This window comes from Ictidomys tridecemlineatus, chromosome 13 (assembly GCF_052094955.1).
Source record: "Ictidomys tridecemlineatus isolate mIctTri1 chromosome 13, mIctTri1.hap1, whole genome shotgun sequence".
Taxonomy (NCBI): domain Eukaryota; kingdom Metazoa; phylum Chordata; class Mammalia; order Rodentia; family Sciuridae; genus Ictidomys; species Ictidomys tridecemlineatus.
In genome coordinates this window covers 60,847,507-60,859,991 of record NC_135489.1, presented here as the reverse complement: position 1 = coordinate 60,859,991, position 12,485 = coordinate 60,847,507, and the positions used below count along the sequence as shown (strand labels likewise).

At 37.7% G+C, this 12,485-nt stretch overlaps 1 pseudogene; it reads left to right on the top strand.

The window, feature by feature from the left end:
• Nucleotides 1-817: 817 nt before the first annotated feature.
• Nucleotides 818-12,485, top strand: LOC101955570 (large ribosomal subunit protein eL13 pseudogene; annotated as a pseudogene).

The window sequence follows — 12,485 nt, the reverse complement described above, 5'->3', positions numbered from 1 at the left end:
AAATGTACTTTTTCTAGTCTCTGTGGACCTTTAAAGCCACAAGCCATTTAAATATAATCTTGACATTTGAAGAACCATCAATAGCCATCTCTTCTCTGTGGGGATTGACCTTATTATCTAAAATGGTCATGGCATGGAAATTTATTTTTTAACATTTAGTTTGAGTATTTAAATATACCTAAGTAAAAAGAGGGCAATACATGAAAGCCAGCACTGATATTTACAGAGTCAGCCAGAGAGCCACAGGGAGCTGAGCTTAGAAACACATTCACTGCAGGCAGGTGTACTGCCCCTCCCCACAGAGCACCTGCACTGTGATTCCTTAGCAAGAATGCTCAGGGTCAGAGCGGCACCCCCTTGTGTTCTAGGGAATGCAATAGTAATGAAAAACAAAGAGTAAAACTGCTAACAACATCAACATCACGCAATTAAAACTAAGGAAAAAGGCAGCAAAGGTTTCTGAAGCCATATTTTCTCCAAGTAATAGTGACCTCCAGTGACTTACTTTATATAAACTGCAGTTTAAATTCTTTTCTACAAGCAAATTTTTAATTTCTTAGCAAAATGACAAGTACTTTCTTTCAGTACCTGAGAATTAGGTTTTATGTAAATGCCCTATTTTAATTTATTCCTGGAGGTGGTCACTTAATGCTAAGTTAATATTGTATCTGAATCACCAGTTAGCATTTGCAGTGACTGCACACAGATTACTGCCTTAAATGAGTGAATACTAAATTATCAATCTATGGGGCATGAATAAATGTGAGTGGAAAGGATAAGTTTGTAATACTATTCCTTCAGATTAACTTTCCTGATGATGTTTGAGCTGGACTCCTGTCCCCCAAATGTAAATCTGGATAACCAGCGGCAAGGTCAGTTTCCTAACATGCCTACCAGCACTTTCTTGAAAGGCTTACTAGTTTGTCTTCCTGTCCACACTGGAAAAGAAGAGAGACAGAGGGGACTTTCTGAAGAAAAGCCTCAAGGAAAGCCCTGTGATGGAGATTTTGATCTGAATGAAACTTTTAAAATTTTTGTTAATAACTGTCAGATTAAAATATCTTAAAGTCTGCTGAATAAGTTTAGCTATCATCTCATAGCTTAACCCAGAACTGAGAAATTTATGTGGCTGAACTGAACCTACAAAATTTGTAAGCAGAACTTTTAATCACAAAACTCAACCATATGAACTTTTAAACGAAATCATGCTACGTCCATATATGAAAATACAAGACCAATTTTTGCATATAATTATAATGCACTGATTTAAAAAAAAATAGAAAGGAGAGCAGTAGGGAAGAGGAAGGGAGCCAGGGGGAGGAAGAACAGGAGGGAAAGGGCAGGTACTGGGGAATGAGGTTGATCAAATTATGTTATGTATATGCATGAATATGTCACAGTTAATACCACTGTTATGTATAATTATAATGCACTAGTAAATACCATAAAAATAAATGAATCTGAATGGCAGACTATTTTTCCTTTAAGCGAAAGCCATTTCCTGGGGAGGGGTGGATACTTCTCTGAATATGCCAGAAAGATACAGTGCAGGGCTGGGATTGTGGCTCAGAGGTAGAGCACTCGCCTAGCACAGGCAGGACCCGGGTTCAGCACCAAGTATTGTGTTGTGTCCATCTACACCTAAAAAGCTTGCTAGGAGGCTGCATTTGGTAATTAGAAAAATGCTACAGGAGATGGATCTAGTGCAGTACCTGAATTCTCTGTTTTCTGGTCTGTCCCTTTGTGCAGAGCACCAACTGCATTCATCTAGGCTACAAAGGAGAGAGCTGGTTCTGTTGTTTCTTTTTCTCAAATAGTTCTTATGAAGTGCATTTATAATAAGATGGTATTAAGTGACCACAGTGGCATGCTCTTCTCACTACTTCATGAAGTTCACTCACCTTATCTCTCAGTATTCTTATGCTAATTTTAGGTTTTACTAGAACTTTAACTTTCTCAAAGAATTGGCAAACCAGCAGCTTAAGTTTGGGCTCACAGAAGTCAAAAGCATGACTTATACATGTTAGATATGACAAGAGGAAAAACTATTGTAAAACTGCAATTGCATACAGTGAACCAAAATGCATTCTGCTGTCATTCATTCATATATATATAATTATATATATAATAATTATATATAATTTATATATTTATATATTTATATTTATATATTTATATATATTATATATATTTATATACATATTATATATATAATATTTATATATATATAATTAAATAATTATATATATAATTAAAATAAATAAAGTTAAAAAACTATCTCATCTTAGCAATAGGGCTTAGAAATATTTTTAATGCCTCATTTTCAGAAACAGGCCAGCGATTACATTTGTAAATATTAACAATAACAACACAATTTCTAAGTTTTCAATATAAGTTTTAAAAGATCCTGTACTGTGTGCTGCAGGTCTGCCTAGACAAAAGAGCGAGTATCCTGAGCAAGGCTCCCGCCATAGGCTCCTTGTCCACAGTCTCAGGTGCGCTCCCACCCCACACCCACATTCCGCTGGGTGCAGAGATCTGGCACGCACCCTCCTCTCCTCTCCTCTCCTCTCCTCTCGGACCTGGAGTGGAAGAACAACCTACAGCCGAACTCACTCACCCAGCCACCCAGCGCTCCTTGCCCCTGACACCGGAGGATCCCGAGTTCCAGTCTGCTCTGGGCCGGCCCTCCTCGCGTGCCTCCCTGGTGGTAGTCCAGAGAAGTGCAGGAAGGGACACCACACTTACCTGAGGAAATTTTGCAATTAAAATAATAACAATAGTGATAAAACAGGAATAGATAATTTTCATAGTTTGCTAATACCAGAGTTAACACTAGAAGCACTAGTATTTTAGCTGAAACATATAACTTCTGACTAACTTTTCATCTATCTTTTCTCCTTAGGGCTTTAGGGAATCAGGAAATCACACCATCTAGCAATCAGCAGTGATGAAGAAAACATTGACAAGAAGCTTGCTAGGAGGGTGCATTTGGTAATTAGAAAAATGCTACAGGAGATAGAATGATCTTCATTCATTTATCAGATGCTTTTCTGGTGCCTGCTGCATGTTCTGGGATATGAATCTTTTATTTCTAATCTTAAAGCAAACATAAATTAATGATTTATGTTAAAGGTCCAACATTAAAAAAAAACTATAAACAAAGCATTGTAGGTGTGTGTGTATTTGCATTCATGCAGCCAAGTATATACCAAATACGGGAAAGAACGTGAAATTGGCATGAGCCTCCAATAAGAGAAACAGCTGATTTGCAGAACCAACTGTCACTAATAAGGAGAACTGTAGATACAGACTGCCTAAATGAAACTGAACATGTGACATTTCTTGACCAATGCCTTCAGTCCTTTTCACACAGCTGAACAAGCCCAGGGCACTGGGAAGCTTGAGGACCTGCCCCTGAGAGGAAGAAGGATCGCATTGGCCAGCTGCTGTGAAGCCCTGTCTCAAGATTCTCCACAGATTAAACACAACTCCACTCATTTCCCTTCTTCATTAGCTATGTTCTTCCTATAAATTCTTATTTCTACATGTCTTATTTAAATCTGAGAATGTATTTAATTTAACTTTCACACTGGGAGCCAATTTGTTATTAAAATCTTCTGAATATGAAAATACTGTGAATAAAATATAGTATTATTTCTATTAAAAGTAATTTTCCCCATAAGCCCTCAAGCAACAAATCCTGGAGAACCAACAGACTTCAGAGAGAATAAATATCACCTTTATGATATAAACTACATAGCTCAGCATCTATTTGGGTTCTCTCTGATAAGCTGTGTTTTCTATAATTAGATCTTGGAAGCTAGGGCTTTAACAACCAACAGATGATGCATCTGATTACATACATCTCAACTCAAGAAGAATATTATCATAGACTTCATGTTTATGTTTTTCCCCAATGAACATTCTAGATCTTTGAAACTTTGTTTTCAATCCAGCCTGCCCAGCCAAGGTGTACCTTCTGTAGCTAACACTGGTGTCTCAGACAAGTAGGCTTAACCTCTCAGAACTTCAAGTATACAAACAATACTGCATGGATATTTTGAAAAGTGCTTACAGGAACATTTTGTCTATGTGGAGACAGACTCACAGACATGTTCCTGGTGTTCTTCAGGAATAGAATTAGAGATGCTTAGGATTAAAATAGATCTCAGAGTTAGCAGGCCAACAATCCACTCCACTCAAACACTGCCATGTCCTCAGTGTGGTCCTTGATGGTGTCCACTTGTGAGAGCCACTGGCGTTTCCGGAGTGCTCAGGCAGGTCCACCAGGGAAGGAGGGAGACAGAACCTCTTTCAATCACAGCACGAAGACTGTCACTCACTGACACAACCATAGGGGATTCCAAGGGAAAGACATAAAAGGTGAGTCTGATTTTTTTTTCACTCCTTTGGTAGTAGAGAGAAGGGAACAGAGCTGAGTTTATACTTGAAAGTATTTTTTTATTAAAAATGAAATTAAAAATCTAATCTTGATGTATAAAGAATAATGAGTCATGAGGAGGCAAAGTTTCTAAACATAATTTTGTAAATGAAGAATGTAAACTGCACATCTTTCAATATAGAAAGTTTAAAAAAGAATAACATCAATAAGTTTGGATTGAAGATCTCATTTACTAAATGGAGCAATTAGTATGAAAACAGAATGCCAGTTGACAAAAAGCTAAGAAATTTTTCTGCAAAATGTATATATTTAAATTCTTGTTGACCTTCTCAAATGAGTTCAGAAAATATAGTGTGAAGGCCGTATATATTTACACTGAGACAGGTAATTTTATTATATATATATATATATATATATATATATATATATATTTTTTTTTTTTTTTTATTTGGTGAGGGGGCTACCAGGGATTGATTCAGGGGTGTTGGGAGTTTCCCTGAGAACTCCTCAGGCCTTTCAGATAAGAAGCCCCTAATGCAATATGGCAGCAGGCAAATTGCCAGTGGGCAGATAACAAGTTGTTTTGAAAATTCACTAATTGGTCCTCCCATCTTCCGCACTCGTGAACAGTTTGTGATCTCCATGAATCTTATGCAGGGCGGACATTCCTGCACCGTAGGTGATGACCTGACCTTTACTATGATTGGCCTCAGGAGCTTCCTGGTCTAAGATAACTGACTTTCACTTTAACTAGCAGCAGTTTGCAATAAAGCGCTTCATCTTTTTTTTTTTTTTTTTTTTTTTTTTGAGAGAGTGAGAGAGGAAGGGGAGAGAGAGAGAGAGAGAGAGAGAGAGAGAGAGAGAATTTTTTAAAAATATTTATTTCTTAGTTCTCGGCGGACACAACATCTTTGTTGGTATGTGGTGCTGAGGATTGAACCTGGCCGCTCGCGTGCGCTACCGCCTGAGCCACATTCCCAGCCCAGCGCTTCATCTTTGTCACTGCTATCTGTGTGTGTCCACACACACATTTTAATCTCCGATGACGAGCCTTAGCCTTTCAAGGGGCACTCTACCACTGAGCCACATTCACAGCCCTATTTTGAATTTTATTTAGACGGTCTCACTGAGTGCTCAGTGCCCTGCAGATGCTGAGGCTGGCTTAGAACTCAGGATCCTCCTGCCTCAACCTCCTGAGCTTCTGGGATTACAGGCATGTGCCTCCACATCTTGCAAAAGGGATATTTAAAAAAACTTGGCTGAGAGAATTGAGTTTAGATTCCATCTACCTGGAGATACTGCATTATTCACACTAACCAAATATATAAATATGTGATGGGCTGTAATTACCAAGAACAGTTTTTTTCTTCAAAAAACTGGAAGAAAAGAGTTGATATGGGTTTTTTTTCTCCTTTGAAGTTAATAGATGAATATTATCATAGGCTGCATATTTGTGTTTTCCCCCAATGCGCATTCTAGGTCTTGACCTAGAATGTGATTGTGTTATGAGGTGGGGCCTTCCCAAGGTGAGATTGACATATTGGTGCTACCCTCATGAATGAGATTAGTGCCCTTATTAAAGAGATTACAATGAACTCCCGGTTGGTTTTGCCATATGAGGGCACTTTACGAAGATGCCATTTACAAAGTAGGAAGTAGGTCCATATAATATAATATTATTCAGCCTTAGAAAGGAAGAGAATTCTGACATCACCACATGTATGAATCTTGAAAATAGTAAGTGAAATAGTCAGACACAAAAAGAAAAATAAAATCTATTTTTTTGTGGTACTGGGGATTGAAAAAATAAAATATTGAATGAGTACACTTATATGAGATATACTGAAACCCAAGTCTACTAAAGTCTCTTATGGAAAATGGTAAAGTATTTGCATGTAACCTAACATATTATCCAGTATGCTTTAAATAATTTCTAGATTGCTTATAATACTTAGTACAATATAAATGCTATGTAAATAGTTGTTATATTGTACTATTTAGGAAATAATATCAAGAAAAAAATCTACACGTTCAGTACACATGCAATTTTATTTTCAAAAAAATATATATATGTATATGTTTGAAAAAGCAAATTTACAAAGGCAAATTTAAGGAGCTATATCCAAAAAATCTTCCAATCTTCAGCCCAATATTTGCTACCAGAAGTGCCTTCAAGTTAATTAAGTAAGTTATTGGTTAACTTTAATGTGGATAACTGTAGTTCTGGGAGAATAAGAATATTCTCTGACTAGGAAAAAGAAAAGCTGAATTCACAAATCCAGCTTTGTAATGTTCCAGTTGGTAGCTGGAAGTAAGCACTTAGCTAGAATGTAGGATTTTATTCATAGAGTAATCAACACATGCCTGGAGGCATGGGCTGACTCCACTTGAGTGGCTGGATTACAGGAGACAGGTCTGGGGAGCAAAGTAATCCTACTCATCTGATGTGCAGCAGCTGGCAAAAAAAAAAAAGACAAAGTTCACACAGCAACTCAAGTTTTCAGACCATGATCTGCAAGTAACAGGTACAGAGAAGGCAATTTGTGTGTTCATTTAATTTTCAGATTATAAAGAATCAAAGAAGAAAGGCTTAACGTGTCATGACTGACAGTGCATTCAGCATCCAGAACTCTATAGCTTGGCTCCTGATGATTGACAGTGTGGGAATGATTACAGATTATTATTTCTACCAATACTATGGATAAAAATCAATGCTAGAAATCAAAACACATGAACGGGTACTGCCTAACAAAATGTGGTAAATAACCCTGCATACTAATTCTTCATGTCACAACTCAAAGAAGCTAGATAGGAGCCAGGCACAGTGGTGCATGTTTGTAATCCCAGTGGCTCTGGAGGTTGAGGTAGGAGGATCACGAGTTCAAAGACAGCCTCAGCAAAAGTGAGGCACTAAAGAACTCAGTGAGCCCCTGTCTCTAAATAAAATACAAAATACTGGTCTAGTGCCCCTGAATTCAGTTCCTGGTACAAAAAAAGAAAGAAAGAAAAAACTAGCATAGCTAAAGCTGGAGGCATCAAGAAACCCAATTTCAAATTATACTACAGAGCTATAGTATAGCATAAAAACAGACACATAAACCAATGTGAATATAATATAAAACACAACTACAGTTATCTGATTCTTGAAAAATATGCCAAAAACATACACTTGAGAAAAGACAGACCCTTTAGTAAAAAGGTAAACTAGGAAGTCATATATTAGAGAATAAAGCTAATTCCTATCTCTCACCCTATATAAAAGTCAACTCAAAATGGAAAAAGACCTAAACCTTAGACCAGAAACTTTGCAAACTGCTGGAAGAAAACATACGAATAGCACTCCAACATTTAGGTACAGGCAATGACTTCTTCAATAAGACTCCTAAAACTCAGAAAGTAATACCAAGAAATTGATAAATGGAATGACACAAAATTTAAAAGCTTATGTGCAACAAAGGAAACAATGGAATGAAGAGAGAGTCTATAGAATGGGAGACAATCTTTGCCAGCTACTCTTCCAACATAGTATTACCATGTAAATTATATAAAGAACTCAGTCTCAATTCCTGCCCCCCACACAACCAACCAAATTAACCATTCAGGAAATGGGCAAATCAACAGAACAGACACTTCTTGAAAGAAGTACAAATGATGTGAAATATGATATATCAAGAACTATGTAATGTTTTGAACAACCAACAATAAAAAAAAAAGAACCATAATGTTAAAAAAAAAAAAAGAAGTACAAATGGCCAACAATTACAGAAAGAAAAAAATATCATCTTTAGCTACCAGGAACAGGCAAATCAAAACTACACCGAGATTCCATCTAGTTCTAATTAGGATTGGCAATCATCTAGAACACAAATAACAATAAGTGTTGATGAGGATATACAGAAAAAGAGTTCTTATACACTGCTAGTGGGAATATAAATTAGTACAACCTTTATGAAAATCATTATGGAGGGTCCTCAGAAAACCAAAGACAGAGTTACCATATTATCCAGGTATATCACTACTCAGAATTTATCCAAAGAATTAAAGTTAGCATACTTGATATATATACATGCATAACCATATTTATTTCAGCACAATTCAAAACAGTAAAGTGATGGAATCAGCCTAGGAATCCATAAACAGATGACTAGATAAAGGAAATGTTATATATATATATAGATATATCTATCTATACACACACACACACACACACACACACACACATACACAAAATAGTGGGGGCTGGGGATGTGGCTGAAGCGGTAGCGAGCTCGCCTGGTTCCATCCTCAGCACCACATACAAACAAAGATGTTGTGTCCGCCAAAAACTAAAAAACAAATATTAAAAAAAATTCTCTCTCTCTCTCTCTCTCTCTCTCTCTCTCTCTCTCTCTCTTTAAAAAAATAAACAAATAAATACAAAATAGTGGTCTAGTGCCTCTAGACCACACACACACACACACACACACACACACACACACACACACACACACAATGGAGTTTTACTCAGTCATGATTAAGAATAAAATTATGTCATTTGTAGGAAAATGGATGGAACTGGAAATGATCATGTTAAGTAAAATAGACCAGACTTAGACAAATATTGGGTGTTTTCTCTCTTCATGTAGTATATAGGAAGAAGACAATATGAAAGCAGTAGGGAGACTACCAGGGAAAGGGAAAGAGACAAGGGGCAGGTTGAGTAGGAGGGGAGTAGATACAATCAATCAAGCATGTTGAATGTATGTATGGAAATTTCACATTGAAACCGATTATTTTGTGCTACAATAAATGTTTTGAAGTAGTTTTGATTTAAAGCACAGTAAAGCAAAACCCTTAAAACCAGTCTTGAAAGAAGTTGTTGATGAGTGAGCCATTTGCCAGGTACATAAGCCATTGCCTTGAGAGGATAGCTGCTTTCCAGAGGAGCAAACTCTTTCCTGGTCATTGTTTCCATTGTTTTCAAGATTTACCTTTGGGATGATAAGTCCCTGGAACAAAGTGTGACTCCTGTTGATAGGACACAGTCAGCTCTGCGGCTGGAGGTGATCTCATGTGAAAATTTCATTTTTTATGAAATTTTACATTTCTTATTCTTGTTTTTCATTTGAAACATACTCCACTTTAAACATGTCCTATGTAAACAGATTTCCCTTACATTCTTCCCTTAAAAGTATTTATTAAGCTGAGTGTTGATTAATTTGAGAATTATAAACTCCTGGGGGTTCAGTCTGAGGAGGACCCTAAGATTTTATGGCCTTTACCTCTTGAAGGCCTGCAGAGTTCTTAAAAGTGAAACTCATGTTTTTGACAAAGGGAAGGGAAAAGTAACATTTTGAAATAAGCCAAAAGCATTCTACACAGAAAAGGATTATCCTAGAAGGTAAATGACTTCACCAAAGCCTTATTCAATTTGGGGAAAGGGAAATTACCCAACTCTAGCACTCCATATCCATCCTGCCTCACCTAAGAGGGACAGTAAAGCTAAGAAGCACAAGTGAATGGCACAGCTCAGAGGCCTAGGGCTACTAAAATTCTGAGACTCAAAGGATTCCAGATGCACCTTCTCTTTCCAAACAACATGAATAAGGTTGCTGTATAATAATGGTGGATTACACATGGAAGAACTGCCAAGACTTGGATTTCATCTATGAGGTGATTTCTAGTGACACAAAAAACAACAGAGGAGATACAAAGACACTAGAGGAAATTTTATCCTCTCACATACACATTTAATGCAAACAACAAGCACAACCTAACTGCTAGCTAGATAAACATAACATCTCACAACAATAGCTTATCTAGTCATCCTCCCTTACCCACAGAGATACTCTCAAGATCTACAGTGGATGGCAGAAACCACAAGAAGCACTAAATCCTACATATGTATGCTATGTTTTTGCTCTACATATTTACCTATGATAAATTTAGTTTATAAATTAAGCACAGTAAAAGCTTAATAGTAATAATAAAATAGAATAATTAAAACTATACTGCAAAACTATACTTAAATATAAAACTATACTTAAAAGTTAAGGTAGTTTATCTGAAAATATCTTAAAGTCCTCCTCCTCCTCTCCTCCTCCTCCTCCTCCCCTCTTCCTCCTCCTCCTCCTCCTCCTCCTCCTCCTCCTCCTCCTCCTCCTCCTCCCCTTCCCCTTCCCCTTCCTCCTCCTCCTCCTCCTCCTCCTCCTCCTCCTCCTCCTCCTCCTCCTCCTCCTCCTCCTCCTCCTCCTCCTCCTCCTCCTCCTCCTCCTCTTCTTCTTCTTCTTCTTCTTCTTCTTCTTCTTCTTCTTCTTCTTCTTCTATGATGTGAGATGATGCCAGGTATATGTGATAAGATGCTATGAGTGAATGATGTAGGCATAGTGAGGCAGCATTAGGCTACTAATGACCTGACAATACATCAGAAGGAGCATCATGGTGTTGAGTATGAAGAATATATGGTGTAGATATGCTTGCCACAGGGATAATTTACATCCTAGGAAGGGCAGAGAAGAATGGCATGAGATTTCATCACACTTCTCAGAACAGTGCACAATTCAAGTTTTAAGAATTACTTAGAATTTTCCATTTAGAATTTTCAGACCATACTTGGCCACCGGTAAATAAAACTATATAAAGTGAAATCATAGACAAAGGGCAACCCCTATACCTCATTTCAGAGCCTTATATATTATGTCTGACTCTCAAAGAAAACTGACAAGAATGCTTAAATACAAGAAAAAACACAATTTGGAGAGACCCAAATCGAGCATGAAAATCAGAATCAAATAAGGTAGAGTTGTAGGAATTATGAGACAAGGAATTTAAAATAACTATGGTTACTATGACAAAAGTCTACTAGAAAATAGTGGGCAAGATGCAACAATAGAGGGGTAATGCAAGCAGAAAGTGGATAATCTAACAAAGACTGAAAAAATTGCTAAAAATCAAAATACTACAGGAAAACAATGACTGTCTTTGATTAGTTCATCAGTAAATTGGACACAGTCAAGGAAAGGCTCAAAAACCTTGAAAATAGGTGAACAAAAACATTTCAATCTAAAATGCAAAGAGGAAAAAAAATTGGAAAAAAAAACCTGAAGAATTTCCAAGATCTTTGTGACAAAGGCAAAAGGTGTAATATGCACAATGGGTATTCTAGAAATTAAAAAATGATAAAAAGGAACAGAAATTTTAAAGCAATATCGATGGAAGAGTTTTCTAACATTAATGACAGACACCAAACCACAAATTCATGAAGATCTGAAAAATACTACAAACAACAATCTACACATAGGCAAATCATATCCAAACTGCAGAAAATCATAGAAAAAAATGTTCAAAGCCAGAGAAGGGGAACAAAACTTTAAATATGAACCAGTTTGAGACTTTTATCAAATTTGTCAGAAACTATGCAATCAAGAAAGAGAAGTGAAATATCTAAAGTGTTATAAAAACTGATCAATAATTATGAATCAAGGCCTCAGGCAGTCATGGCATCCAGCTGATTCTAAAGCCCCACTTCCACCCTGACAGGCCAGCGGCCTGGCCCCAGAGTTCAATCAGCCAGTGGGGAAGATTGGCAGGAGCAAGGCCCGGCAAACAAAAGTACACCAACCACATGGTGCCCTGAGTCTGGACCCATTGGGCCCATAGTGAGGTGCGGTATCACACCAAAGTCCGAGCTTGCAGGGACGTCAGCCTGGAAGATTTGAAGGTGGCAGGCATCCACAAAAAAGTGGCCCAGACCATCGGCATCTTTGTGGACCCGAGAGGCGGAACAAATACACACTCTCGCTACAGGCCAACGTGCAACGGCTGAAGGAGTACTGCTTCAAGCTCATCCTCTTCCCCAGAAAGCCCTCCACTCCCAGAAGGGAGACAATTCTGCTGAAGAACTCCAACTGGCCACCCAGCTGACAGGCCCAGTAATGCCTATCCAGAACATGTACAGAAGGAGAAAGTCAGAGTCTAGGCATTTGCCAGTCTCCTCATGGATCCGGCCAATGGCCACAACTTTGGCATCTGGGCAAAAAGGGCCAAGGAAGCTGGAGAATAGGAAGTCACTGTGGGGACTTATAATAAGTGCTCTCCGTGA